Here is a 6,019-nt window from a genome sequence, read left to right on the forward strand (position 1 = left end):
TTTACGAGTAATGTACTTCGTATATTCTAGTGTTAGATCATGAAACCGTTCATAATATTCTAGTATTACGAACGGTTTCCTGATCTAGTGTTAGAAATAAAAAAAAAATCTCAATCTAGTGTTGTGTCAAAATAAATTTTGTATTCTAGTGTTCATGTAGGTTTAGATATATAGTATATTTCTTAGGTTTGTTGGTGTGGTTAACTAAAATACATTTAGAGTATACAACCTCTTGTTTGTTTGTTTTTTTTTTTCCCTTTTATTTGAGGAAAAGAGAGCTTCATATTATTATAATCAGATCAAATCAATTTGCACCAAAGTAGATAAACTTTGAGGAAAGTAACCCATACATCATATAACTAATATATAAAGCTAAACTTTTAGCCAGGTTACGACGTTATGATACTTGGCGTTCCAACTTTTCGCCAAGTGTTGCGCCACGTTGGAGCGATTTAAATAGACTTCATAAGATAAAAAAAAAAAAGAATTTTAGGATAAAATTTAAGTTTATAATTTTATTTTCGATAAAAGACCAATATTTCAGAGATACAAATTGAATTATTAGATTATAATTCTTAAAAATTATCATATAAATTTAATTTTTTATGTCATAATACTTTTTTTAGAGCGAAGGAATTAGTTTAAAGTGTTAAACATCTATTTATAATATATACTAATCGGTTAAAATAATATACTTCACAACTAATAGAATTTTATTACTTCAACTGTCAATTAAGGTTGAGTCATGAATCATCTCGAATTGGGTCACTTTAGGTTATGAGTTAAGAAATGTTCAACCCTTGCCCAAAGTTTTGGGTTCGGGTCAACCCAACGGGCTTTGAACATTTATCTTATTTAATTTATTAATTGTTTATTTTTTTAATGTATTAAATCGAACATTTCCACCAATATTAATATTAGTCATTACAGGTGCCTACTAGATAACAAATCGTCACAAAAGCACATCAATAAACTAATTTTTTATCCAATGGCATATTTTAAAATTTGACATATAGATTAAATTTTTTTATCTTTAACCAATAAATAACCCGAACATCGTACGGGCACAAAACTAGTACATAATATTCATCATTACCATTTGTTTCGGGGTTTTCTGATGTCCTGCGGGAGAGTTACAATTCCGAGACTGGAACCGGACGCCTGTACCTGCAAAATAACGGAGACTCCTGGGAGCTCCGCCTCCAACGGTCAAGTTAGTACTTGATTAAGGAGTAATTAATGCGGAAATTAAAGTGATTGGGTCTCTCTAGGTGAGAGTGTTTAACGTAGGTAATCTGCTTTGTTAGCGAGATCAGCCGGTTATTACTGTGTGTAATTAATGTGTTTTTTTCGTTCTCCCCCTTAATGAGGATTAAGGGAGGTATTTATAACCTTGGGAAACGTGCCCATCCTAGGTTTAGGTTAACCTAGGGCTGATTGGGCTTCCCTCGGAAGTTGGGCCTGGGTGGCCGGTTTCTCCATTAGGCATGGAGTATGCCACATGTCATGACATAATCGGTCCAAGGTGGACGAATAAGCGCGTGCCACGTGGCAAGCCCTGACAGTTCCAACTGGGGGACACTTGGCAGGACCTGATTGGCCCACGTGGCGCATTCCGATTGGTGGGAGCAAAATCCCCTAATCATTTGCCCCTCACAGGTAGCACGTGATTGGTCACGTGTTACCTGTGACAGGTGTCGCACTGTAACAGGCGACGACCTTCTACAGGTGTCAGTCGGCGAAAGGACGAGAGATTTTCCCGCCCAAATTTTGAATTCTGAAAGTGACCCTTCGCCTTCTCACTTCGCCTATATAAGGGAGGATTGTCTTGAGTCATTTTCACACTTTGAGAACTTTTTGAGAACATTCGGATCCCTGAACTTGCTCTGACATTTCGGACCTTTTCTGCCTACCGCCTGTTCTGACAAGCCGACTGCACAGGATTTAACTTCATCAACCGTCACTCGTTTAGGTAACTGTCAGTTCTCTTACTCTTAATTTTCTTTTTATTTTTTGAAATGGCACCACGGAAGCACACGACACGGCCTAGGTTAGTGATCAGCCGGCTGAATCTAGGACTAGGAGTGCCGCCTGCCCTTTTCCGGACCCATCTTTGCCCTTTGTACAAAGTCCGACTGTATCTGTGTCTATGCAGAGCAGGATGGCCAGAACGAAAAATACTGCTAGGATCTCAAATTCAGACGGCTCCTCCCACAGGGTGCCGCTTAGTGAAACATCTGACCAGGCGCCAGATGTGGAAGTGAAACAAGGCGGCCTGAAAGCCGGCAATTCTGAGGGAGGAGTCATAGCGACCCCTTCCCATTTAACAGTTAACAATTCTGCTCCTTTTCAAAGAGAGGAGGCGGGCCCCTCCGGGAGAGGGGAGGAGTCGTCCTCTTCGGACTCATCAGAGGACGATTCCGAGTCAAGCTCTTCTGGCCATGCTTCTTTGGACACAGAAGAGAAAAACAGCCGCCTGCAAGAGGCGAGACTTTCTCACGCAGTTGAGAAGGGGGACAATTGGGCGGAGCCATCCGCCTCTCACCGAGAGCTAAATACCCCCTATTACTGCACGGTACCTCGGGGCCGAATCACAGCCATGCAAGAGAAAGTGGAGAGCTTTATTGCAAACCACACCATGGGCCCCGACTTTCTAGTGTTTGTGCCGGATCCTGAAGACACAGTCGTCTGGCCGGCTGGTTCCAGTTATGATAGCGCCTGCTTTGGCTGCTACGAGGCGGCCATCAAGGCAGGGCTGCGCTTCCCATTACATCCGGCTGTTCAGCGGATCTTGGATGGGTATGAGTTGGGGTTATGGCAGTTAGCCCCAAACTCCTGGGTAAACGTACTCGGCTATGTGGCCGGATGCGAACTGCACGGGGTGGAGCCGAGCTTCGAGGCTTTCGCCCATATGAACTATCTCAGCCGGACCCCTAAGACAGGCGGTACCGGCTGGTATCAATTGACAAGCCACAGGGGCTACCTCATGACGAGAGGTAAAGCAAACAAGTGGAAGGACTGGCGGAGCACCTTCCTCATCATTGAGAGTTCAGACATTGAGCTGAACAAGCGCTTCAATAGGTGGAACAGGAATCCGCCCCTTCTTGCAGGCGGCCGCAGCATGCCGCCTGTTCCCCCCAAGGCTAAGAAAGAGATCCTTGATAAAGGACTCTTTAAAGTAGAGTCGAGGGTCGACTCTACTTCAGGGGTACGAGAGCAAGTACCCCTGCACTGCGTCCCGAGCTTCAAATGGCTCTATGACGAGTACTTTTTGGCCGCCTGTGGCCTCAGCAGTCGGTGCTCAAGAGGTAGTCGGCCTATCGAATACTTTGTTGTTCCATACATTTCTTGTTATGACTTTTATTAACTTTGTTGTTTGTTTTTGCAGCTGACGCCATGAGCAAAATCACCGCCTCCAAGACTGCGGCGGGCATGTTGCGGGCCTCCATCATGCAACAAGCTTCAACCGACTCCCCCAAGAAGGGGGCACCCTTGGTGAGCTCCGAACCTTTCACCCCTTTTATTGGAGTTGTGTTTATGCATATACTGACTTTTTTTCTTCTTTTTTAGACGGGTGCTCCAAGAGCTTCATCTTCCCAACAGCCGGACCCCAAGGCCCGGAGGACGAATGTTGGGAGCTCTCCTGGTTCTGCCAGGAAACATGTGGCGGCTGAGAAACAGCCGGCCACTTCTTCTAAAACTCCAACTGGGCCGCCTAGAAGTAAGAAGTTGTCCTTGTAAATTTTAGACTCGCTCCCTTTTTTACTAGGTCTAATCCGTTTGTTTATGCTTGATGCAGCCGGCCCTCAGGAGCCTGACTTGGTAGAGATGGCCAAGTCTATGATCAGGGCAGTTCCTCCAGCTGAAAGGGAGGCGGTCAGGGGTGTCGGCACCCTTGACCTAGACGAGATTGCAGGGGTCCTTGCTGAGGTATACTTAGCATATTTTTGAGTATTTGAATTACTGGACGCCTGTTTTCTTTTTGTTTGGAAACTGACGCCTGTTCCTTTGTACTTAGGCCCTGCTCCGAGTGAACGGCCTTCGCAAGCCGCTTGACCGGAAGAACAAAGAGGTAAAGGCTGCAAAAGCTATGGCCGCCTCTTATTATGATAAGGCAATGTTTCAAATTGCCCAAAATGAAGTTCTGACCATTGATATTCTTTATTATCAGGCGCAGGCTACCGCCGCTGTTCGGGCTCAGTTAGAGGCGGCCCAGAAGAGGAATGGCGAGCTGGAGGCGACCATCACCAATCTCAAGGCCGAGCTGAAACGTCTTCGCCTGAAGATGTACTCATACGAAGCCTTGGAGAAATCCTTGGCCAGCGTAAAAGAACGTCTGGTGACCCAAGAGAAGAGTCTTACCCAAGAGCTCTCGGAAAAGGCCGAGCAAGAGAAGAAAGAGCTGGTCCGGGAGATGATGGAAGACTCCGCTCAAATCCAGCGCATGACTTGGGGCCGCCTCTTCCCCAATGCCGACTTTGCCTCTTGGGAAAAAACGTACCGCCAGTGTTCTGATACATATAATCAAGAGATCCTGGCGGCTGCTGAGGAAGAGGCGTTGGAGGAAGCATTGGAGGAGGAGGAGCCGGTAGTGGCGCTTGTGCCGCTTGGGGGTAAGGCATCGAAAAAGGATGCAGCTGAAGCCGAGTCCAGCAAGAAGAGTGCTGACCAGGCGGCAGCTGCTAATATTGAAGATCTGCCCCCTTCTTAAGCTTTATGTATTCTTTCCACGGCCTGCGTGCCGTTTGTTTTGTATTTACCCGGCCAGGGGGCCGGGGCTTTGAATATTTTGCCGGTCTTTAATGACCGATTCTTTTTAATGAATTTTTGTTTTGCCTCAAATTTGTCTAAGTATTCCATATTCTAATATCCAATTGTTCACTAGACCGACTGTTTTACATGGCCGATAGTTGCAGACAGGTACGGATAGTTAGTCACGCCGCCTATGCCCCTGGACGACTGGTTGTCTGTTTCCAGGATAGACGATCAGTCGACCATTTATCCAATCGGTATTCGAACTATTTTAAAGACTGGAGCTTTTCTAGGCAGGCGGTCCTGTCATTTGTAAATTTAACCAAGTAGGAAAGTGGTCTAACTAAGTAAACACGAGTATTACCTAGTCGCCAAGGAACTGAGTAGTAGAGATAACAAGTGGCAGGTACCGGTTGTTTCCCTTTATTTTCCAATGTTTGTTGGCTTTTAACTCATAATTTGTTAACCTAGCAGGAGTAGTGGTTGAGAGCCCCTGTTTGCTAAAAACAGGCGGACGACTCATACCTTTTAGGCTCCATACTAAGTTTGAGTGACTATAAGTTAACATAGGAGTTACTTAGTCTTCGTCACACTCTAGATTGAGTAGTAGAGGTACCAGGCAGCGGAGGCCGGCTGATTCCCTTGATTCGCCAATGTATGTTGGCTATTAACTCAATAGGTTACCTAGTAGGAATAGGGGTTTGAGTTCCATACCAAGTTTGAGGGAGTGACTATGAGTTAACGCTGGTGTTACTCAGTCGCCGTCACTCTTGCTTGAGAAGTAGAGGTACCAGGCGGCGGAGGCCGGCTAGACCCCTTGATTCGCCAATGTTTGTTGGCTATTAACTCAAGAGGTACCCCCTGCATTTATCCCAAGTAATACATGCGGTCATCTGACTCAGATGTCAACTGCTACCACTGGTTTGGTTAGTGATAGAGTTATCCTTGTCTCAAAAACGGCTACGTGGTTGCCCTTGGGGACAGTCGTATAGGTGCCGTGTAATTAGTTTATAGAGCAATGTTCCACCCAAAAGGGAGCTGCTCTCTGCGACGAATTTCATCTGGAGGGATGCCGCCGGACGCCTGCTATGATGTTGGGACATGTCGTATTAGTTTTGTAGATTTGATCAGTTGGCTTGGCGCCTGGTCTGATCATTCGGCCTGTGGCCTTGGTAAGTTCTTGGTGAACGTAGGTGCTAAGTAAAAGGAGGGTAGCCGCCTGTTAGGCACAGGGTCGGCCAGGCCCTAATCTTTTTAGCTAAGTATT

This window comes from Chenopodium quinoa, unplaced genomic scaffold (genome assembly GCF_001683475.1).
Source record: "Chenopodium quinoa cultivar QQ74 unplaced genomic scaffold, ASM168347v1, whole genome shotgun sequence".
Taxonomy (NCBI): Eukaryota; Viridiplantae; Streptophyta; class Magnoliopsida; order Caryophyllales; family Amaranthaceae; genus Chenopodium; species Chenopodium quinoa.